Consider the following 25,418-nt stretch of genomic DNA (forward strand, 5'->3'; position numbering starts at 1 on the left):
GTTTCAGGCTTTAAGGCTGAGATATATATGTGAACACTTTAGTGTTTATTCATCTGATACCTTTCTAGTCTTTTTTGCAGTTTACTTTCTGTTTAATTCTAATCATGTTAATGTAATGCATTTAGGGAAAAGTACTTCACTATTTATGTTGACCTCAAATGCCTACACCCAGTTTTCTTCCTGTTTTAGTGTTTTATTTGTATTCCACAAAAATTCTCGGATTAAGATTGTGATGTGATGGGAACTTACGTATTTAGGAAGTAGTTACTTCCTAATATGTTCCTATATATCCATATGGTCACTGTCATTTAATAAGGATGGGAGACAGACTTTTTTTTTTGGAGGAAAGAAAATAGCTATTTTGTTTGAGAAGAGAAATTTAAGAGTCTTACAAGGATTTATGTATTATTACAATTTACCTTGACATTATGACATACACATTACTTTTTTGATTATCATTAATTCTGATTTCTAGAAGCTTGGTGCATATGCTCTTGAATCATTGTGTGTTCATGTACTTAAGTGCTATAATGGTATCAGTCAAGAATATACTGAGGGCAGACAATAATGAATCTCTTAAGTTAGATTTGGCTGTAGGATATTGTTCAAACAAAACTATTTTATAAGAGCTAGTAATACTTTACCATTCAGGTACAGTCAGCAGTTTTCCAGTGGCAGTTGATTTATCAACTTTGTTTCGTAAGTGTGTATGGTTGTGCATGCGCACGTGTTAATCTTAACATGCACAGACATTAAGCTTAAAAATGTTGTTTTCCATGAAAGGTGTGCTTCTGTTGTTTACTCAGAAAGATTCTATTGAAGGAATAGGGACTTTTAACCAAGGCTTAAAAATTATTTTGACTTTTCAGTTAGGTCCTACTTTTTCTTTTTACAAACTGAACTTTAAGAATTGTTAGCTAACAAAAGGAAGAGATTCTGTTATTGTACTATGCCCATGTCTATTGTTTCATGTTTCCCCTTGTAAAGACCATTTCCCCTCTGCAATGCAAAACTGTCCTGTGTGGAATTCTTAAAAGTAATAGCTGCCCTCAGATAAGAAAATACTTTTGAAGAGAAATGTATTTATCTTCTCTAATTGTTTAAAGTGTACCATATGGATGCCAGAAATATTTTTACTGTCTTAAACTTGTTTTGTTATTGAACCTATATATCATCATTAGATTTTGGCTTTGATAGAAAGGATGAAATGTTAAAAATACATTCCATTTTTAAATATGAAACTTAAACTCTGTTTAGGTTTAAGACTCTCAAAATTTTTCTTACAGTTGTGCTACTTTTACTGAGACGACAGTCTCTGTTCAAGGAGAAACTAAATGATTTTCCAACACCTGAAGCAAAAACCTTAAGCAGAAACACTGGTCTCCAATGTAGTCAGATGGATCCTATTCCTATGGCAGGCTTTTATGTCACCAAAGCTGGCAGAAACATCCCAGGAAGCAGCATTGGCACAGCAGATACTTTCTAGCCTGATACCTAAAAACCAGTAACCCACATTATTGAATTTCAGAGAACATTTGTCCCATAGTTGGAAGTAAGATGCTATTGAAACACCATGTTAGCAATGAACTGAGAAAAATCCTTTTGTAAGATCAAAGACAGAACTTTGTAGTTACAAATACCCGTTTACCTGCCAGCATGTTGTCATGTCATCAAAGGAGAACTACTTGTTGATAGTTGAGTCTCTTTCTAACTTTCGTCTCTATTTTTTTTTCTTTCTCATTAGAGATCGGAACGAAGGAAGCAACACCATAGAAACAGTGGTCCTTTTTAATGAGTCTTTAAAAACATGGACAACTGAATTAGGTGTTTAAGGGAGTAGTGGCATTGCAGTCTAAGGTTTTCGTAGGGTCACCACCAGCGGCCTCCGTATGACTTCTGCCGAATCAGTAGCAAAGGTCAACAGTGTAATCAGTAGAGATATTTGAGAATGGAAAATAGGAATTTATAATCTCAGAACCACAGTGTTATATAGACTGACAGGAGACTCCCAGAGTCGAGAAGCAAGTTTTAAGGAAATAGGAAATCCATCTGACAGGAGACAGTACCTAACAATGTGAAGACACTGATTTGTCAGTTTGACAGATAATTGTTCTTGGAACTAACGTAAAGCTAGCTTGATCCACTTAACCTGGGGGTGTTGCATAAGGTGCTTTCTGTAAGGAATGTTGAGGGCAGTAATTTTGTCTAACATGAGGCTAGTTGCAAAGTCACACTTGAACAACCTAACCAAAGTGATTTTTGTAAGTGAAATCAAGGAAGGGAAGGAGAAAACTCAGCCACAATTGAAATTCGTAGAAAGTTTGCTGAAGATTGCGTGTAAAAGAATCACCATTCCCTTTCTTTTTCTGTCTTCATTTTTCTTCATCAGCTCTTGCCAGTGATGCCTCTGTAAGTGGGATAATGCAGGTTTTTCTGCCATGACTAATGGACCCTGATTCCCATTTCTCTGATTGCTTACTAGCTGCTCTAGGTAATGCCTCACAGACATTCTCCTTGTGTCCTAAAGCATTTTGACTAATACTGTGTTTGGGCAAAAGTCCCAATAACCACACTTTCTTTCATTCAGCTTTTCTGATTTCTGTCTTCATTGATTTTCAGTTAAAATTTTCAGTGCTGATTTTTACTCCTATATTTTATAACCACAGATTTTCTTGTTTATGTATCTCTTTTTTCGAGATATTTAGTCATACACTAAAAAGCTTTAGAATTTTAAATTACCTTCAAGTGGGTAATTTCTTGTCTGCTGCATTTTGCTGTGACTTTTCTCATTAGGATGATAGAGTAAAGTTGCTTTTAGGAGCTTTTCCCATATTGATCCAGTTCATTTTAGAGGCTGCAAATAAAGAAGAAACTAAGAATGCTTTCTGTCATATAATGGTAAGTAAACTTGGCATTTTGACTTTTAAAAACAGCAGTATATCCATTTGGGTCTTACAATAGTACAAATTCACAGTGCAGTCAGGTTCATAATTTAGTACGATAAGAATATGTGTATAAAGCAAACTGTTTATTCCAAAGATACCCAAACTTTATGCCAGTGCAGACAGTAAGAATGTTTAATAACTTAATGACCTGTGATCAAGTTTTACAGATATTTAAATTGGTGACACTTGTGCTATGACTTCTAAGGTCTCCTTCAATTCCTATGTTGTGCAGTTTTATTTGCAAATCCAAGTGTGTATTTCATAGAAGCCAAAAACTAGATATAATCATAAGAGTAAATTTTGGCTTTCCTCTCTTTAAGCAGTGGTAGATTCTGACTTTTAAGACAAGAATTTTTCTCTTTTAGTGTTTTCAGAGCAGTTCGGTGTTTCTTGGTGTTAGGCAACTGACCAGTCATTTTGACTGTAGTATTCTAGGAGACATTCCGAACAGGTCTTGAGCTAACTAGTGGTAATAACTGAGGTTCTTTATCAGCCAGGCAGTTATCACTCCCACATCTCCTCCCCATTCCCATTCTTCACCGCCTTCCCCCATCATATTCTTCATTCCACCCAGTATGTGATGTTTGTAGTCGTAGTAAAGAAGAAATTGTACTTTAGGTTTCAGTATGACTATTTGGTAGTAGTGAAAGGACCAAGATGAATCTTCAGAATTTTTAAAAGTAGCTATAATACGGACACCAGGATATTCGAGGAATAAATAAAACAATCTTAGTAGTGAAATACTTCACTTTTTATGCTAGCTTTATATACTTACATTAATTTTTTTATCGGTCAAGGAATGAAAAACTCACCCAACAAAATATCAAGATTGTGTTAATATTTACTTGTTACAGAAAAATCGTTAAATACACTTAAGGGTTATTTAATTATGTAACTTTTCTTTTTGATTTAAAGAAAAAAAAAGGGTAGTAATAATACATAATTTCAAAAAAATAAACAGTAAGAAATCACTAATTTATAATTATATATTGTCTTCTTAGAAACAGTTGTTAAAAAAGTAAAGCATACAGTGTGGACATTCAAACAGCGAGACTGCAAACAGTTCTGTTCAATGATCCAATAAAAATTTACTAATATGGTTATCAATCCTATACACTTAAACATACATGCTGTTATATCTTTTAGAGCACTTTCTTTTCCTCTCGTTTTTACAATAGCAATTACACATTTTGGGTTTTATTACTCCTAAATTTCTTACTACTTTTTACACTAGAGACACAATGCGATATTTATTTATTTCACTAATGAGGATAGCCTCAAGTTGTCTCCATTTGCCTATGAAGGCTTCAAGATCATCCTTTTTATAGCTGAATAATATTCCATTGTATAAAAATACCACATCTTTTCATCCACTCTGCAGTTGATGGGCATCTTGGTTGTTTCTAAGATTTAGCTATTACAAATTGTGCTGCTATGAATATGGGTGCCCACATAATGCTGTGATAGACTTTTTCAGTTTTTCTGGGAAAATACCCAGGAGAGGAGTAGTTGAGTTGAATGGAACTTCCAATTGTAGTCTGAAAATCTTCCATACTGATTTCCATAGTGGTTGCACCAGTCTACACTCCCACCAACAGGGGAGCAGTGTCGTACCCCCCCAACATTTGTTATCAGTTGATTTATTGACGGCAGCTATTTTTTAGTTAGATGAAATCTCAGTGCCGTTTTAATTTGCATTTCTCGAATGACCAGTGATGGTGAACATTTCTTCATGTATATATTTGCCATTTGTATATCTCCATCTGAGAACTGTGTGTTTATCTCAGATGCCCATTTTTGGAGAGGGTCTTTGAATTTGAGAGCTTGATGCTTTTCAGTTCTTTATATGTTCTGGATATAAGTCCTTTTTCGGAGGGGTTGCTGGCTAAAATTCTTCCCCATTTTGTGGGTTTTCTTTTCACTCTGTTGGTGATTTTTTTTGAGGTTCAGAAACTTTTCAATAATGTGAGATCCCATTTGTTGATGCTTGAAGCGTTTCCTGTGCAGTTTGTGTTGTGTTCATGAATTCTCTGCTTATGCCTATGTCTCCAAGACTTCTACCTATCTTGTCTTCCAGTAGATTTAATGTTTCTCTTTTAATATTTAGGTCTTCGATCCATTTAGACTTTAGTTTTGTGCATGGTGATAGGCATGGGTCTAGTTTCAGTCTTTGGCATGTAGAGAGCCAATTTTTCCAACACCATTTATTTAAGGCTATTCTTCCAGTGAATATGTTTAGCCCTTTTTTCAAATATCCAGTGGCTGAGTAACTTTGTAGTTGTGCTTGCATCTTCTAATCTGTTCCAGTGATCCTCAGGTCTACTTCTTTGCCAGTACCATGCTGATTTTTATCACTGTGGCTTTGTAGTATAGTTTCAATTGAGGAATTGAGATACCTTCTGCCTTGCCTTTGTTGCCCAGAATTAACTTTGCTATTCTAGGTTTCTTCTGTTTCCAAATTAATTTTAGGAGTGTTTTCTCTAGATCTGTGAGTATGTTAATGGTATTTTGATTGGGATTTTGTTTAATGTGTATAACAGTTTGGGAAGTATAGCCATTTGCAAATGTTGGCTCTTCCTAACCAAGAGCAAGGAGTATCCTTCCATTTTCTAATATCCTCTTCAAGCTCCTTTTTAAGCATAGCATAATTTTCAGCATATAGGTCTTTTACATTCTTAGGTTGATTCCTAAGCATTTCATTTAAGATGCTATTGTGAAGGATGATACTTCCATAATTTCTCTCTCAGTGAGTTTTTTGTTTGTGTACAGGAATGCTGTTGATTTTTGAGTGTTGACTTTGTATCCAGCTACCCTGCTAAATTTATTACTTCTAGTAGTCTTTTAATGGAGTTTTTTGGATCTTCAATATAGAGTATCATGTCATCTGCAAATAGTGATAATTTAACTTATTCTTTTCCTATCTTTATTCCTTTTATTTCTCTCTCTTATCTGATTGCTCAGGCTAGTGTTTCCAGAACTATGTTGAATAGGAGTGGTGATAATGGACATCCTTGTCTTGTTCCTGATTTTAAAGTGAAAGCTTTCAGTTTTTGTTCATTTAGTTAGTTATGTCATAATGTTTTAATGACATTTAAGTCATAATGTTAAGCCGTTGGTTTGTCATAGATAGCCTTTATAAGATTGAGGTAGACACCGTGAATTCTGAGTTTCTGATGGGTTTTTATCATGAACATATGTTGGACCTTATCGAAAGCTTTTTCTGTATCTATTGAGATGATCATATGGATTTTGTTTTTGGCTCTGTTGATGTGGTGTATTACATTTACTGATTTGCATATATTAAACCATCCTTGTATTCCTGGGATGAATCCCATTTGGTCATGATGTATAATCTTCTTGATGATTTGCTGCATTCTATTTGCCAGTATTTTGTTGAGAATCTTTGCATCAATGTTCATTAGTGAGATTGGCCTATAGTTCTCGTTTTTGGTTGGGTCTTTCTCTGGTTTTGGTATCAGCGTAATACTTGCCTTCAGGAATGATTCAGGGAGGATTGCTTCCTTTTCAATTTCATTGAAGAGTTTAAGGAATATTGGCATCAAATCTTCTCTTAAATTTCTTGTAGAATTCAGCCGTGAATCCATCAGAACTTGGACTTTTCTTTGTTGGTAAGTTTTTAATTACATTTTCAATTTCAGTAGCTGATATTGGGTTATTCAAAATTGCTTTATCGTCTTGGTTGAGCTTTGGTAGTTCATATGTTTCTAGAAATCTGTCCATTTCCTCTGTTTTCCACTCCATGTGAGTAGAGATTTTCAAAGAAGGAATTCATGATCTTTTGAATTTCCATGGCATCTGTAGTAATTTCCCCCTGTCCTTATTGCATGAATTTGGGCTTTTTCTTTTTCTTTATAAGTTTAGCTAGAGGTTTGTCAATTTTGTTTATTCTCTCAAAAAAATCAGTTTTTTGATTCATTAATTCCATTTATTTATTTATTTATTTATTTTTTAGTCTCAATTGCATTGGTTTCTGTTCTAATCTTTACAATTTCCTGTCTTCTATGAGCTTTGGGTTTAACTTGTTCTTCTTTTTCTAGAGTCTTAAGATGAAGCATGAGGTTGTTTATTTGTGCTCATTCTGTTTTCTTGGTATGACAATTTATCGCTATATATTTCCCTCTTAAGACTGCTTTCATTGCATCCCACAGGTTAGTGTGTTGTTTCTGCATTTTTATTGAATTTTAGGTATTGCTTTATTTCTTCTTTAATTTCATCTGTAGCCCACTGGTTGTTCAAAAGCTTGCTGATAATTTCTATATATTTATGTAGGTTTTGCCATTTCTCCTGCCATTAATTTCCAATTTCAGTGCTCTATGGTCAGATATTCCGTGGATAGTTTCAATACCTTTGCAGTTACTTAAGGATATTTCATGGGATAATATATGGTCTGTTTTGGAGAATGTCCCCTGTGCAGCTGAGAAAAACGTGTATTCTGATGTGTTTGGGTGGGACACTCTATAAACATCTACTAAGTCCAGTTGCTCGTAGGTATGATTCAGTTCTATTATTTCTTTGCTGACTTTTTATCTAGTTGATCTATCTCTTTGTGACAGTGGGATGGTTTTTCATGTCCGTTAGTATCTGTCTTATATAGTTGGGTGCTCTTGTATTTGGTGCATATATATTTATAATTGTTAGTTATTCCTCTTGAATTTTTCCATTAATGAGTAGGTAGTGACCTTCTTTATCTGTTTTAATCATTTTAGGTTTGAAGTTCACATTGTCTGCAAATAGAATAGTTACCCCTGCTTTTTTCTGGGTTCCTGTTGCATGAAATCCTTTGACTTTTAATGTATGAGTTTCCTTTTCTTTATGTGTTTCTTGTGTACAGCATATTTCTTGATCCAGTCTGTCAACCTATTTCTTTTGATAGGTGAATTGAGGCCATTTACATTTATGAGTATCACTGATACGTACTGGCTCCACTTTGCCACGTATGTTCTAGCTGTTTGCTTTCTGCTTTTTCCTATTGTTTGTTTGTCCTATCTGGTGGTTTCTTCCTGTTGTTGTTCTGGGGATTGTGGTCATTTTTATCTCTATCTAGTATGTCTTTCAGTACTCTTTCTAGGGTTGGTTTGGTGGATGTGAATTTCTTCAGTTGTTCTTTGTCATGGAAGTATCTTGTTTCTCCATTAAATTTAAAAGACAGTTTTTCTGGGTACATCAGTCTGCGTTGAAAATTGTTTTCTTTCAGGGCTCGAGATACCTCACTCCAGGCTCAAATGATTTGGTTTGTGCTGAAAAATCTGCTGTGATTCTAATGGGCTTTTCTTGATAGGTAAGTTGTGTCTGTTTTCTAACAGCTTTTAGTGTTCTGTTTTGTGCTGTAATTCTGCAATCTTAATTATTATATGTCTGGGTGTAAATTTATGTTGGTTGTGACTATTTGGTGTTCTATATGCCTCACTTATCTGCATATCAGATTTTTCCCCATGTTTGGGAATTTTTCTGCTATTACTTCTGTGAATATTTTAGTTATGCCATTTGCATTGATATAGACATCTTCACTGATGCCTGTTAATCTTATTGTTACTCTTGGCATCATCTTGAAGCTGCTGGATTGTCATTTCATGCTGCTTTGTTATTTTTAAAAGTTCTATCCTTTCATGATCACCAATTGTGATCCTGTCCTCAAGATCCGAAATCCTATCCTCAGCTTCATTCAAACAGTTTTGCCAGCTTTGAAAAGAATTTTTTATTTCTTGGATGTCTCTTTGAGTTTGCTTCTTGAATATTGTTTGTTTTCCATATTGTTAATTCAAGGTTTCAATCAGTTTCCCATTCTCCTGTACTTTTTTCTTCATTTCTTCTTTAGCTGTGCTCAACAACCCCTTTACTAAGGTTGTTTTTTCTATCTTTACATGGGAGAGTACTTCTAATTTGATTTCGTCTATAGCCTCATGGAGTTGTTTTTTTATTTCACTCGCTATCTTTTCAGAGATTTCCATGTGTTATTTTGAAGTCCTCCTTGTCTTCTGTACTTGTTCCTGGTGGACTAAATGTTTAAGACTGCATTTTGCTTTTTTGTTTTGCCATTTTCCCCTTTTGAGTTAATATTTGGTCCTTCACTCCCACTAGTGTCAACTGTTGGTAGTGTGTATCTTGGGGTCCTAATGTAAGGTTGATGTTTGTCCAATTGCTGCATCCCTCAATAAAGAGGTGGGCCAGTCACCTGACTTCCCACTGCATGGCCTGTTGGGTGAGTCCTGTATTCTTCCTGCGTTGTCAAGCCTAGCAGTATTGATGTAGGTCAACTTTTAGTTCCTGCTATTACTTTATCTTCAGGTTATTCCACGTCACCAAATCTGCCTGGCTATAGTGTTTGTGTTGGTTGAGGCCCTATTGTGTCTCTATTGTGTGCCTGTGTGTCTCTTTTTGATTTTCTCCAAGTTGGGGGAGTCCTTACTGGCACACTCTTCACCCTGCCTGATGTTCTCTGTGTGCAGGAAGGGGTCACCCACACTCTTGCCAGACTCACCAAGGTCTTACAGTTAGTTGGAGAGAGCTTTACTACTGGCCCTATTTACCCACTGCACACATCTATTTGAGGGCATACTCACCACACTGACTGGAGCCTGCTGAAATTTTCTGTTTGGGTGAGGCAGTTACTGAATCTCCCTTCAAGCTAGCACAGTTAATCCACTGTAGTCCAAGGTTCTGGGAGAAAGGGTGGGAGCTGAAGATCAACCAAAGTATTAGGTCCAGGAGGTAGGGAGTGTCCTGAGGGGCCAGCAGATATCCTGGATCTGGACATCTGCTGGGGGAGGCGGGGCAAGGTCCCAGGGCAGCGTGACATTCCTTAGTGCTGACTGGAGTCACGCAGGAAGTGGGTGGCTGTGCAGGCCAAGGTCTGAGAGCAGCACACGCTCCCCAGGGCTGGCGGGGGTCATGCAGGAAGCCCGTAGCAGTGCAGGCCAAGATCCCAGGGCAGTGTGGAGTTCCTCAGTGCTATCTGGAGTTGCACCTATTTCCAGGTTTTGAGTGATGTTTCAAAGCTTCCTCGGTGCACTGGGAATCACCTGGCCCACCTTTGGCTCCTGGGGCAGACTGCTGACAACTGCTTGCCACTTGGAGCTTGCTGGATGTGGGCCAGTTGGGCCCACCGGGACTCTGTGTGTCCTCTGGTGATTTCAGGCACAGGTCATGGTCTTGCCTCTTGGGAGCAAAGTTCTAAGGCTTCCCTGCGCACTGGAATTCAACCCAAATACAGTCAAGGCCCAATCGGGCCTTGCTTGCTGCTTGGAGTTCGCTGGGCCTGGCCCGGGTAGGCCTGCAGTACCTCCCATGCGTCTTAGGGTGATTTGAGATGCAGTGCATGGTCTTAGGACCTGAGAACAAAGTACCAACTTTCCCCCACGCGCTGGAATTCAAGCCATGTGTGGGGTCAGGGCCCGGGTATGCAACCTTTCTAAATGCTTAATCAGTTTACAACTATGATTTTATTTTAGTTCAAGTTCATAATGGTAACTAAAGTCAATTGAGCTATACTAGTCACTATAGGTACACATGGTGCCCATCACTTGAAGAAGAAAAATCACAGATTAAAAGTGCCAGTTGTGTTTACCCTCAGCCCCTAATCTTTGAAGGGTTTATGGAAACCTTTGTTATTTAATCCTGTTTGTTTAAGTATCGTAGTGATTGCCAAGGTTACAATGCCCTGAAATGTTTCCAAATCCACTTACACATGGACAGGTATTAAACATCTGTGAGTATTATGGATTGGCCCCCTGGATCTGAATCCAGGTTATTCTGTGTTCCAACTTTCCTAGCTGTGTTACCTTGAGGCAAGTTCTCTTTTGCTTCAATTTCCGTTTCTGTAAAATGTAGCCCATTTTGTTGTTTTTTGTTTCATTTTGTTTTGCTTTGTTTGTCTTTTTGAGACAGTCTCTCCCCATGCAGTTCAGGCTGGCCTTGAGCTCAGTTTGTAACCCAAGCTGATCTTAAACTCCAACTATCCCCCTGCCCCAGCCTCCCAAGTGCTGGGATTACAGTTGTTCACCACAATGCCTGGCTCTAGTGTTGTTCTGAGGATTAAATGAATTAGTGATTGTAAAGAATTAGAGTACTACCTGGTGTATAGTTAACTTAAGAAAAGAATTCTTTCTTTGTCATACACAAGAATTTGAATTTCAGTTTTGAAGTACAGGATTACCCTTATTTCCATTAAAAATATAATTTAGTAAGCTGAAAATTTAAAAATGTTAAAAGTTCTGAAATGAACGTTAGTTTTTGTATAGTATTTAAATGTGTTGTGACTCAACCTCTAATACCATAAACCTTTGGTGATTCTCGGTAGAAAAGTTTTTTTAAACTATTTGAAAAATAGTTATTAAAGGAAGCAACAGTATTTTTTATAGCCCTAGCATTCTTGGTACTTTAGCTGTAGCACTTGCAGGGATGAAGGAGAGACCTCTTGGTCTACCATTCACCTGTGGGGGCATCTATAATTCCATTAGCTCCTTCATTATGAAGGCTCCTTCAGGGTTCCTCTTTTGAATCATGAATGGGTTGAGTTGGTGTCAGGAGGGCTAAGACATCTGCAGCCTAGATTTGGCCACAGTTTTTACCTGTCTGAACGACATATTGTGAGATTCACGTTTTCCAGAGTCATGGGCAGAATTTTGTTTCAGATGTGGTTAGTGCAACAATAGGACTGAGGAGTTTAGTACCAACCAATTATAGATTTGACTCATTGTTTCTGAAAGTGTGACTTTATCATAATAGATCATATACTGAATTATGTGTAAAAGTAATATTTATTGAAGATGTCCATGACTTTACTCTGAAGACATTAGAAATTTATTTTTAAGGGAAAGATGCTTTTCTATACACTTTCTAAATAGATATTAGCAAGCTTATTTTGTTGTTGTTTCATTTTTTGAGATGAGATCTCTCTGTGTTGCTCAGACTGGTTTTGAACTCCTGTGTTCAAATGATCCTCCTGCCAGTCTCCCAAATAACTGGAATTACAGGCACATGCCAGTGCACCTGGCTTGAGAAGTCATATTTAAAACTTGGAGGAGATATTGTTTCCTTTGAGCAGAATCTAAAAAGCACAAAAGAAGTGTTTAAAATATAAGTAATTTAAAAGCAAGTTAGTGAAGATGCACACAATGCATTATTATCACCAACTTTCAAATTATAGAACTCAGTGTTAAGGAAACTATGAAAAAAACACAAATATAGTGGGGCAGATATACAAAATAACAACTGCAATTTTTAAAAAAGATGAACATAAAAATTTTTATCTGTGCAAAATCTACATGAGGGGCTCTATATCTGGTTCACTGTGAGTTTATTTTCCCAGTATAGTGGCGGGAGGGGAGTGGAAGGCCTTGTGTCCATGGAAGGGGAAATTCTGCCCTGCAGCCTGGTTTCAGCCGGGGATAATGAGGTAAAATCATAGTTTAGAGTGATAACAGTGAGACTTCAGTGTCATCTGGACCAACCATACCTGAAGACCTTCTACTGTTTTCTGCCTCATCAGTTAGTAATTCTGTCGTGAATAGACCTGCTACTAGATTTTTTCCTCTTGTGAAGAGAAAACCAGAACTGGATGCTACGATCCTACTCTCAGTCTAGCACTATTGTTGAGCCCATTGTTTCCTGCCTCTGTGCAGAAAAGAATTCTTTAAGGAAGAGAAAACAATATCGGGAAGCACAAAATGTGATTACACTTTATGTGTTCTCAGATCGTTTTTGACCATTCTGTGAATGCCAAGCAAAAATTTGAATTCTGTGTATTCCCCTTATGCATGACTTTCCTGTGAACACACGGGCCATCTGTCTGCCCACTTTCTTTCCTCTTTTGTCTTCTTATCATCTTTTGTTTCCTTTCCTTTTTTCCCCCCCTTTAGGGAAAAGTATTGGGGATTAAATCTAGGGACTTCATACTGATCTAGATCCCAGCCTTTTTTTTTTTTTTTTTTTTTTTTTTTTTTTGAGATAGGGTCTGGCTAAGTGGTTCAGGCTACCCTGGAACTTGGAATATTCCTACTTCGGCCCCCTAGCGTGCAGGAACTACAAGCATGCACTAAGGTGCCCAACTCACAGAGCCAGTTCTTAAGTCAAGGCTGAGATTTCTGGAATGGCCAGTCACTTGACTCCCTGCCAGTTATCTCAAACCTTAGAAAGTTGCAGAACCTACTCCAGTGTTAAATAACACAGCAAGGACCTAAACAGTTGTTTTCAGAGTTATTTTGGTTGGTTTCCAGAATAAAAGAAGTTAGGTCAAACATGGCAAAGTTTATGTATCAGGAAGTTCCTGTAACTTGGGGTTAACCCTGATTTGCCTTCATGTGTGTAAGTTCAGCCATTAGCTAAATCGGCATTGTTAAAGGAAATAAAGACAATTGTGTGCATTCTCCTGTGGCTTTTTAAAGTTCCAAATGTCTGGATACAGCAGATGCCAGGAATGTCCTCTATTGCATTATATACTTTCTGTTTCCTAATGGTTTGTACCACATTTGTTGCGCTCTGTTACATGCTATCTAGTTCCCAAATGGTTTCATTATCATATAGATTTTATCTTACCAACAAGTTCTATATTGGTCCAACTCATCTTTCATGATCAGTGCCATCTCTGTTAATGCAAGTCCACTAAATTAATAGGTCCTCAGAAGGGTTATTTGGAATCAGGAGTTCTCCTACAGAAGCTGTGTCAAGGCTGCAGAAAGAATGTGCTCACCTCCCAAGTACAGATTTGACAGTCAGCAAGGCTAAATAGCTGGGAAAGGTTGGGAACAGAATTCTCCTCGACTCCTCTTTGAACCTTACTTCCACATTGAGAAAAGCTATACCATGATACAAAATGTGTCTGACATTTGCTGTTAGATTGTGGTTTTTGAATACATGACAGTGACAGGTTTTATTTATTTTTTCCTAGAACCAGGATGTTAAGTGTATTTTTTTTATGCTCCACTTGGTTCTTTTTCAAATCTTGACACAAGCTTTTATTCTTAAGCAGTGTTTTAGTACACATTTTTAAACCCAGTAAATACTTGGGCATATGTGAGAACCATTTTTTCCCCACAAAATATGTTGTGAATTTTTTTCTTATACTTAAAAATATTTTCAATAAACACAGGAAATTGCAAATTGCTCGTGATTATATGGCAGGTTTATAGAGTGCCCTTCAGTTGGGCACAATGATGTTGTTATGGAAATGACAAAGTTTCATGGTATCTGTTAAAGTGTAACATGCTTGTTGTGTTCAGTGTAGGACGATGAATTTAATTAAAGTGTTGAGAACTCATGTTGTTTGTTCCATTCCTGCCTCTCAGAAAAATTAGATGGAGATGTATGTGCCCTCCATCAATAAAGCATATTTGTTTTGAAAGATGCAGTACTTGTGGGCTGTCAGTCATAACCACTTCTGAGAGTACTTTAGGAGCAGTGATATCAATATTTACAAAATGCAAAATGAAGAAAAGTACAGAGAGTCACAGATACTTGTTCTGTTTCCTAATTCCTTCCCTTCTGAGTATTTAGTGTGACCAAATCTTTATGAAGGGCTTTTGAGATTAGAAATAGGAAAATTCTCTAAACACTGATGGACACTAAATGACATTCCAAAAAAGGCTTGTAAAATGGAGTTACTTTTCGTTCTAAAGTAAATTATCATTTAAAAATGTAAGTCATTATCATAATTGGATGGAAGAATGTGTCTATATTTGGGGTTCAACGTTGAGAACACTTAGGCTGTGCTCTTAGTATGGACACAGTGCCATTGGAAAGATTATTATATAAGCCTTTCTCAGGCCCGTCTTGCTAGACTGTAAGTTAGGTGTGATACCCACTTTACAGAGTTGTATGATTGGTACCCATAAATCTGTGCAATAAATACCTTATCAGTTACATAGGATTGTGTAATGGGAAAGTAACAAGTAACACTGAGGATTTTATTATCAGCAGTACTGTTTCTCTGTGTTAGAATATATGTGGAACTTAATGAAATGTAACCAACTTCCAGATTCTAAAGTACTTCATTAAAAGTAAAGCATGGAATTTCTTAGATGTGTGTGAAAAATGATTCATTACTATATTATAACCCACTTTTCAAAAGGAAAGCGAGGTAAATTAGGACAGTCTGAGCTCACTGGCCAGCACCACGGTCCCTGCTATCAGTTAAGTATTCTGTGGTTCATGCTTGTGGCCTTGAGAAATGAGTGTCTGAGTGAGAAGTTTCACACCCTCCACTGGTCTCATGGACAGAATGCCATCAGGGAACTGTGGAAAGGTTTGGTTAGTGAGACACTCATTACAATAAGTATTGCGGAGATGCCAGGTAGAAAGGAATTGAATTAATGAGAAATGGTCTTAGTAGAATTAAAAATCTCACTTAGGGGAGGCATGGTATTAAATTTGAAAATTTCTGTATTTAACTCAGTACTTGGATGATTGCTTCTCCCTAAAATCAGTTAACACCACACCTTAATAATTCACAAGAGCCTGTTAAGAGTTTTTCCAGATTTATATGGTTTATAATTGTTTTATGGAGGAGGTTTGTATCAGAAAGCATTACCTCTGTGTTTAATAGGATGATAGAAATAAAAGTTTGGCCAGCAGAGGGAGCAAATTTATGTAAATTGGGCTGTAAGAAAAATATACACGCCAAAATGCCAGATTACAGTTTAGCCAGAGGGGTCTCAGAGAAGCTTACATAACCTGTGTCTTAGAGCATTGCAGCATTCTTAAACCACGCACTGAGAGAAAACAGCAAGAATGAATTTTGGACCCTGTTAAAATTTGTAACTTTTTATATTCTCACTTGGATAGTTTTTAAAAAGAAAAAAAAATAAGGAAATACAAAATAGGAACTGTTTTTCTATTAATTCTATGAAGTAAAGGCTCTGTTTTAAACAAAAGGCATAAATTTAATAAATTTAGTAAATTAAAACAAACTTGTAGTACTTGAACTTGGAGTACGTGAACATTCATTCATTCATTCATTCAGCCCTAATAGGACTGTAACAGGAAAGATATATAGAGAAGGAGTTATTAATGAAAGGATGCTGTTGAGACTGTGAATCATGAAAAGCACTTGTATATTGTGTCATATATATTGAATACATATTGTGTCTTGTATATTAAATCAGGAAGTTGAAATACATTTAAGGAAAAAGTTTTCACACCAGTTTGAAGCAAGTATAGAATGATTTTCTGCTTAACTTTACTTAAAATAGAAAGGAATCATAGTGTCCTAGGCAACCTAATTTCCTTCATAAATGTACAGGCAGACATGAAATTGTTAAATTCACATATTTCAAGCATTTAGAAAGAAAATACCTATATATTATATTCAGGACAATATTCCAAGCATTTGAGAATATAAAGATAAGCTACTCATTACCTTCATATAATTTAAAATCTGGTAAAAGATGAGTTAATTCTATTGTGTCAAAGAATAAAGCAGGCAAATATTGCAGAAGCTTAAGATAAACTTCTTTAATAAAAACTGTATCACTGAAAAAAGAAACAGCAAATTTTTTATGCTTGAAAAAATATGTTTTGCAACCATTAAGCCTGAGAAGTTTTGCTTTTATAGAATGGAATAAGTTTAAATTATTGGCCTTTCTTGTTTGAGTAAAGAACAATAGCTTAGGAAAAAGATTCCAATTGTTGATACAGATTGTTGATTCTTAACTGAAGAATTGTTGCTTTTTGTTTTTCTTTTTTAAGTTATAGTTGGAGATCAGGATAATGAGAAAACAGATTTTTCAAATTACTTTTAAAATTGAGAAACAACTAAGTCATATAGAAGAAAAATGATCCCTTTAAGCATTGGGCATTTTAGGTGAAATTTTGATGTATCTGCTATTTGAAAAATACATGTAATCACTTTTCCCAGTACTGATGATTGAATCTAGAATCTTCATACTGAACTATGTCCTCAACCATTCATTCCTTTAGTCTTCCTTCCTTTCTTTTTATCTTTTCTTTTTTCTTTTCATTTCTTTTCTGTCCTTTCTTCCTTCCTTCCTGCCTTCCTTCAAGACAGAATCTCTATAAGTTGCTCCAGCTGGCCATAAATTTTTCATCCTCCTGTCTCAGCCTCCTAAGTAGCTACAATTACAAACATATGCTGCCACACCTGTCAGTTTATGCTCACACTTAAAATTCAAAGGGTTACATGTAAGCTGGAGCATAGAAAATTAAGTAATCAGTGTTCATTGGTGGGTATGGGAGAAGAAGTGGATAATTATTTCTCTTATGAAGTCAAAATTATTCATTAAGAATCTCTTATCACATCTTCTGCATCAAAACTATATTCAAATGAGTAATATCACCAGGTGTTGTAGTCTGGTAGTTTGAGTAGATGCTAGGAATTTCTGACAGGGAGAGTCAGAAAGCAGTGTATGATGAGGCTGAATTAACAAAGAAGCAGAAGTAAATGAGGAGAAAGAATGAGATCAATGGGAATAGAGTACAGGGAATAGTCCAGGAACTCAGTCACTTGATAAACATTTGCCTATAGCATACCTGGTTCTGTGGCAAGCCACATGACCTGAATGACACCATTATAAATAATATATATGTGCGAGCTCTTGTTTTCTGTCACAGGTCAGGTGTGTGATGTAAGGAAAGAAACAGACCTTTCCAATGTGATCTGTAAGTGCAGGATGCTATGTAGGCAGATAAGTACATTTCCCAGACTAGAAAGGTCCTGCAGAGGCTTGGGGTGTGCTCCAAGCTAAACCATGAAGCACGGACGAGAGTTCAGCTGGGAGGAAATAGTGGGGCAGATGTCCGGAGGCCAGAGCTCAGGACAGGTAAAAGGTAATGGTGTCTGACTGTAGAGCTCTGAGAGTGAGAATTGAGTAAAGAAACATCAGCTATAAGAACAAGCAAGGAACTGTTGCTTAAGAACAGTCTCTTGTATGCTATCTGAAGGACAGAGTTTAAACTTTTTCTTTTTGAATATATTGAGGGATCATTAAGTCGATTCCATGGTAGTACAGATCTGTAATTCTTCAGCAAGCTGACGGAGGAGAATTGCAAGTTCCAGGTCTTAGCAACTTAGGCAGACACCGTCATGAAATAAAGTAAAATAAAAGAAAATGATTATAGTGTAGTTCAATGCACCTTGGATTTAATCTTTAGACACACACATACACACACACACAGCCCCATATAGAAAGATATGAAGAGATATTTGTAGTTTGCAGAATTGATGACCACAGAGTAATGGCTAAACAGACAAGACTGCTCAGCAAGTGCAGAGGGATTAGAAAGCCTGTGAGAATTACATGAGAAATTAGATGTTGGAGCAAGCAACCAGTTGCAATTATTTGAGACTGTGGAGAGAACATAGAACAGATACATGTTTTATGTGTGTGTGAGGGTAAGGAATTCTCTTCACTGTCTCTGGCATAGCACTCCATGGATGTGGCAGAGTCAGAGGACTGACCTAGACACACTGTTTCTCTGAGAGTCTGAAAAACAAAGATACAAGTGTGAATCATAGTGAAGTGGAAAAGTCAGAGCCTGTGAGGTATGGCTAGAGCAAGGTATACATGCTCTCTAGGAAAGTATTCATGGGGTTTAAAACCAAAATTAGGACACACGTTAGTGAAGTACAAGGTGGGAGCTATGAACAAATAACTGTAGTAGACAGGCCAGTTCTTGGGTGCCAGCTGCATGGCTTGGGGCGGAGCAGTTTCTTGCTCTGAGAGCAGCATAACTAATTTGTGCACTGAGGGAAGACTAGCAAAACAGGTTAGGGATCAGAGTAGGCATTATACTTGACATTGTGTATAGACTGAAGGAGAGTACATTAGTGTGGAAGGAACTGTTGGCAGTTTATCAAAGAAGCAAAGACTAGTGGATGAGGTTAGCAATAAAAGGAAGATGCAAAACACTGCTCGGGATGAGAGGAGGGAAAGAACTTGAATCTCTGTCTTTGAGAAGAGACAGACATAAAAAGGAAATATGTTTTTAAATTGGTAGTGAGGTAAGAATCTGGGAGGCTCAGGAAGTTATCACCACTGGTTAACAAAGACACAAAGCTGTGTATTTTTTAGGACACCTCAGATTGTGCTGTAAAGGACAGTACTGAAGCTCAGGCTGTAGGGTCCAGAAACCTTGTTGGCACAGTGACCTTGGATATGTTGCTCAAGCTCCATCATCTTAAATTACTTTATGTTTTAAATGTGATTGTTGTAGTACCTTTTCTCAAGTCTTAATATTGAGGATTAAAGAAATTAATTCATGAAAAGTGCTTAGCAAATGTTCAACAAACTTTGCTGTTCTTATGAACCAATACTGTAAAATAGTTAAGAACCAGATTTTTTTAAAGCCAGACGCCTGTGTTCAAAAATTGGATCCACCAATTATGCACTAGTGGCATGATTTAGAAACATCATTCACAGCTCACCAAGTGGTCTGTAAATATGTATTCAACTGCACTGACAATAAATGAGACTCTATGAACTTATCCTCTCATATCACCACTTCTTGTTGTGACATTTATGTCTCACCCACATGACAAATGTATATAGGAAATCCTTTGTTAACTTGCAAACTAAAGAGTACAAAATAGATGCAATCTGTGCCACAATTTTCTCATTTGTAGAAAGACGATAATCATAGTGCCTGTCTGTTAGACTTGTGAGTTAAAAGATAAGCATGAGCTCCGAGTGTCTGACACATAGGAAGCACATATTTGATTAGCTATCATTATCATCATTATTAATAGTCCTCATCATTAATAAGAGTTGAGGAACAATTTCTAGTGGACATCGTGAGATTGGAATGTGACCGAACAAGACCAGTACAATAGGTGACTGGTGAGCTCTGAAGACCATCCTGAGAATGGAAATTTTTATGGCCATGTCAGACGCCAGTAACAACCAGAAAAATTCATGACCAACCTAAAGGAGTAGAGTGGGCCTCAATAACAGGTCAGTTATTAAAGGAAGAGACAGTCGTGAGCTGAAGGAATGATGGTGCTAATTAGAGAATAATGAAAATCACTGACAGTAACCAGAGAAGAAAACAAAGCTTCTGGAACATGTTTTTCCGACCAGTATTAACAGCTACAGAAGTGACTTTGTTGTTGTGCTTCTTAAATTGTCTTGTCAGTTTGTTTCTTTTATTTTAATCCTCTCTTCCTAAATAACTCTTACAGGTCTCTTCTTATTTTCTTTTTCTGCATATTTTCTTTTCATGCTTTGTGTCTCTCCTGCCTTCTTGAATAACAGCATAAAAGCATAATCAAATAAAAAACGAGTATTGTTCTTATGCTTACTTTGCATATACTGACTGAGCATCTGCTCTCTGTCTTCACAGAAATCATTGCTCTAATAGACATCCCCCCCCAAAAAAAATGTCGAGCATGCTAGCGTGTTCTTTATCCTCAAAGAAAATGAGCGAAGTTCTAGGAAAATGGTAATTGTCATGAAATCAGTTGTCAAAAAATACAGCAGAGCCATTAGGTGTTGTAGTTGATTGGAAAAGGTGACCAGGAAGGAAAATAGCATGAACAGCATAAAATATAGCGTGTTAGAAATGCGATGTCAGGGTGAAATAGAGGTGAAAACAGGAGTGTGGGGCATGGTATGCGAGACCAGGAGAGCAGAGAACTGTGGAGCCACCTGGCTGGTGGGAAACAAGGCAGATCCTAGGTTGGCAGGAGAGCAGGGGAGAGGACACTTACCTTCCACAGTATGTCGCCCACCACATGGTTAGTCTATATACATGTCCAGCTGCAAGGATGGTGACAGGAGGCAGCTTTGTATGAGCTTCATTTCTTGGGCTTCACCGTCTTGTCAGTGCAATAAAACTATGCCCTATCCAGGCAACAAATGGCTTGTAATAAAAACCTTCGTTAATTTATAAACTAAAAAAGGCAAATACTTTTTTGCTTGGCCTGTTGAAGAGTCAGGATTTGTTGACACCTGATTGAGTGTAAACACATTTACAAAATTACAGAAAAAAAGAAGGTTGCCATTTTTAGGGGGAAAAGTGGGAATTATGTCCTATCCTGTTGTTGAAGTCTCTGTAAATAGCTTTTCCTCTCTAAGCCACCTCTTTTGGTGCCTTATCTCGTTCAAGGTAACTGTGTCTCTGTAGCTTAGAGCAACATTTTATACGGAAGACCACGTGAAGCTGTTCCAAGGCTGAATGTCATCCAGTGCGAGTACTAAAACATCTTAAAAATACATATTCTTTCATGAGGCTTGGACAGAGAGACCAGAAAGGCCAGACTGCTAAGCCCATCTTTGAATAGTAGGTACCTTACTCGTGTTCATAAAGAGCACATAGATAACATCTCGACAGTTTCCATTTCAACATGAAGAGCTGCTTACAGTTTTTCATTAAGAACATATTTCAAGACACTGTCTTATAAATGGTGACTGAATTGCTTATAAAATGAGAATATCACCTTATTTGCATGAGCTTTTTTTTTGCCTTATCTGTCTACAATTTTAAATTGTCATTAGAATTACAATAAATAATAATGCTTAGCACTTTTAGATTTTATCTCCAAAGAGGTTTCATCTGATTTTCTCTTGGAGTCAGCAGAGATAGATATTTGCCTTTCTGTCACGAAGCCCTACATGTGTTGCCTGTGAACCACTTGGAGCTCTGTTTCAGTATTTCCATGACCTGTAGACCTACAGAAAATGCTCTGAGTTGGAGTGGAAAGGCTTTATGTTAGAGCTTCTTTTCCTGGGTACTCTTGAGTTTTTGTGCTCTTGGTTCCTTGAGTTTTGTGCGCTTGTGTTAGGCTTCTTGGTTCCTTCCTAGGTCCTCTACTTGCTGTGTAACTCTAGGCAAGTTCCTTAACCTTCTACCTTCAACTAGAGTTCACAGAAGGGTCTGCCTTAAAGGAATCCTGTGAGGATTAAATGAGATGATGAATGTCATTTATGCAGCAATTAAACGTTGCAATTAAATTTGAGTACAGTATTTAATAAATGTTAGTTGTGTATTGTATTATTTTAAAAATCATTAGGAGCTTGACATTCTACACAGTTGGAGCTGGTTAAGTACTAATGAGGAAATTATAAGCCATTAATACCTTTCTGGGGACTACTGTGTGCCAGGCTCAGGACCAGACATTGGGACAGAAAAGGGAACCATGGCATTTGCCCTGTGAAAGGTTACTACCTCTGACAGGCATGGGGCGTGGGGTTGGTTGTACAACACTGTGTTGACCTGACAAGGTCAAGTACAGTGGTACTTTTTTCCCCTGGGAAATATGTTCCAAAACCCAGGTTTTAATGCCTGAAACCACGGATAGTACCAAATTTATGTTCTTTTCTGATACATATGCACATCTGATAAATTTTAATGTGTAAATTAGACAGAGTAAGAGATTAATAATAAAACTAGACAATTACGTAAAATATATAATTATGAAAGTAATGAGTGTTTTAATACACTGTTAAAAGATGTTTTTAGATGCAATATAAGTGCATCAAAAGGTGATCTAAAGATGCAGCAGTTTTTTCATTGGCAGATGCAGATTTTTCAGTTTAAACTTACTCCTGAACCTGTGTAACTATCCCGTGTTTGATGTCACTTGCTTCAGGGTTTTCCATGCCGAAGTCTTCTGTAAGCTCAGTACTTTTTGGTGCAGCAAGTTACTACCATCATTTGGAATATGTTTTCTGCTCATATCTCCCTCCCATATGTTTAATGGCTTTTCTGTCTGAACTAAGTGCTTATCATATACTGCAGCTGTAACTTTTGCAGTCTGATGTGCAACAGTAAAACTAGCATGAATTTCTTTTATCATCTTCACACTTTCTTGCTCAGATTCGTTGTTGGCATGGATATCAGCTGCCTCTGCATGTAATTTGTTTTTTATCTTTACTAAGTTGAGACTTTTCACCTTTTCAGTTCAAGGAAGTCTTTGTGGCCTCTCTTTGGCACATCCCTGGCATACTTGAATTTCCAGCATTATTACTCTTGTACTTTGTGTAGCCGTTAATAAATGTCAATTGAACACAAGCACTGTGGTAGTGATACTATTCAATGATTGAGATCATTACAGTGACAAGTAGGCAGGTGGTATATACAATGTGGATACTGTAGAAAAAAATGACATGAAATTCTTGTGCTTAAAATTTAAGAATTATTTCTGTATTTTTTTTCCCACATAATGTTTTCAGACTGGCTGATCATGGGTATCTGAAAACACTGAAAAGAAGAGACTGCTGTAAAACCAAAGCTTACAGCAGAGTGGTAGACTTTGGTTTGGGACAGTCACAGAAGGCAATAAAGGATAGTTGACCTGTGCCTTTAAAGCTAGGCAACTGCTTCAACAGAACCTAGGGTTTTAGTGTAAGAAGAAGCAAGTTCTGAAAGTTGGAATGTTTGCTTTCCTCTGTGACAGCAGGACTCACTTGAAAGATTGAAAGCAATTGAGCCCAGTTTGTGTGGAAGTAGGACAGGAGGTGCCACTTTTTCATAAGCTAGTCATAAGCTTTTTCATAAGCTAGTCTTTCCCCTGGAGAAGTTGTGAATCTGTGCAGTCCTGGCTAGGGCTACAAGGCGCCTTTCTTACAATGAGAATGGATAACAGAGATATTTCATGGGCCTCCCTTACCTTCCCTGTTTCATTGAATATGAATTTCCATTCCCAGAATGTAGTGGGTTTTCATTGGATATTTAGGAAACAGCTTAGACTCCAAGTTACTCCTGTCCCACAAAGTTAAATTTACACTAGGATTTTGAAGACTGAGAGGCACTGATAGTCTTAAGTTGTAAGACAGGATGATAGATTGAGAAGGTCCTACTCACAAAATTTATGAGCATGCCAAGGCACTGTCTTTATGTTATTCAAAGAAAGGGAAAAATCTCTTTTCAGTTTCTAAGGCTGAAGATTATATCATCTAGGAAGCTTTTAGACTGGTAAAGGGGAGATGTGTGTTCCTCCCTAGAGACTTAGACTGTGTGCCAGCAAACCATACTGCCTGTTAAAACCATGCTCACTGCAAGAGGGGTGGCTATTGCCAACACTGAAAAAGAACCATCTATGCACTGGGCATTATTGAGGTTCTCATACTATTTGGTTTTAACATAATGTCAGGTCAGAGTGATGAATAACTTTTCAAAAAGTAGTTAGTGGTAGAGGGAACATTCTAGGCAAGGCCTATTGGGCCCTGATGTCCATTTTTATTTTCTTATCCTAAATGTAATGTTTGCTTTGCTCTGTTTTCTTTTTACCATCTTTCTTTAAATTTCTTATGGACTTTGGCCATAGAAAATGTCTTAATGGATGGGCTAACTACGTTTGATGAATATAATTAAATGAAGTTGAGGTTTATCCCAGTTAGCAAGGTGATTGACATTGAACTCAGTACAGTGAATATCTGTTTAGAGACATTCATCCTGGTATAGAAAGGGACCCACACTTGTTGCTTTGTTTTTACAAGATAAGCGAATATTCAGTGTTTTGAATAGGGTCCTTCATATTATTTGACAGTCTCTCAATTTAATATTGTTGAGTTAAGTATAGAGTCCATTGATACTTAAACCAGTTTGTTATCATAGAGTTGTGTAGAATGGAAGAATGACCCCTTTTGAATAAATCCACCAGTTGCTTCATTTATCTGCATTAGATTGTTAGTTTAATTTGCTCTTGTTCAAGAAAAAGCCAAACTTTAAAATATATGGATTTCTTAGTGGCAAAATAATTACAAGATTCATCATTTGTCATGGTCAAAGTTAACAAATTTCCCTACTTCTCAGTGTTGATGAATGAGTGTTGTCATAAAATTCTGCTTTCTTTCCTATTTTCTCTTTTCATCTTTGTTTCTTTTTTTCTTTCTTTCTCATTACTTCTGAATTATAATCAGGAATGTCATCCCTCCTCTTGCACTGTCTTTTTTTTTTTTAACACAGTTTGAAAATAGACCCATGGGAAATTAAAAACTGCTTAGATCAGAAAGCTACAAATTATCCAAGTGTCCAATTTATAGATTAAAATATTTCATAGTCATTAGATTATACTTGTCCTGATCATTTTAAGTGACCAAGAAAGAATGTCTGAATCTGGGCAATAAGCAAGATGGTGAATAATTTTGATTTGTATGGCCACTTGATACAACCCTTAAAGCTAACTCATCTTGGTGATACTCCAGTGTGCCAGATACTGCTAAGCATAATAAGATAGTCACAATAAAGCAATAAAGTCACAATAAAGCAAAAGACCTGGCAAAAGAGATTGGATACACTAAAATAATTTTAATTCAAGGGAAACAGGGTAAGTTACATTCTAGTGTGTTTCTAGATAAGGGAGATTAATTTCTGGAGTGTCAGAGAAACACTGTAGCCAAGGTGGCAGGTGGACTAGATGGAAAGAATTAGAGCAGGGAATGAAGGTCAGGAGTAAATGTCAACCTCATAGCCACATACACCACCCATTGATTTGATTCTTGATCCTATTTTTACTTTAAATGTTGAAATTATTTATGCAAAAGTACATGTATACCATGGGTC

At 36.9% G+C, this 25,418-nt stretch overlaps 1 protein-coding gene across 3 annotated transcripts in view; it reads left to right on the forward strand.

Annotated features, from left to right (window-relative positions):
- The window catches only part of Bbx (BBX high mobility group box domain containing), a 220,786-nt gene that overhangs the window by 92,107 nt on the left and 103,261 nt on the right, over positions 1-25,418 (forward strand). The window contains exon 1 of one of the 3 annotated variants that reach the window (XM_063224900.1): positions 8,225-8,244. The exons of the other annotated variants lie outside the window; for them this stretch is intronic. The gene's annotated coding sequence lies outside the window, so the exon portion shown is untranslated. Of the gene's footprint in view, positions 1-8,224; positions 8,245-25,418 lie in introns of those variants that run through there. 3 annotated transcript variants of the gene reach the window in all.

This window comes from Cavia porcellus, unplaced genomic scaffold, assembly GCF_034190915.1.
Source record: "Cavia porcellus strain 051 isolate PalLab524CR breed Dunkin Hartley unplaced genomic scaffold, mCavPor4.1 scaffold_15, whole genome shotgun sequence".
Taxonomy (NCBI): domain Eukaryota; kingdom Metazoa; phylum Chordata; class Mammalia; order Rodentia; family Caviidae; genus Cavia; species Cavia porcellus.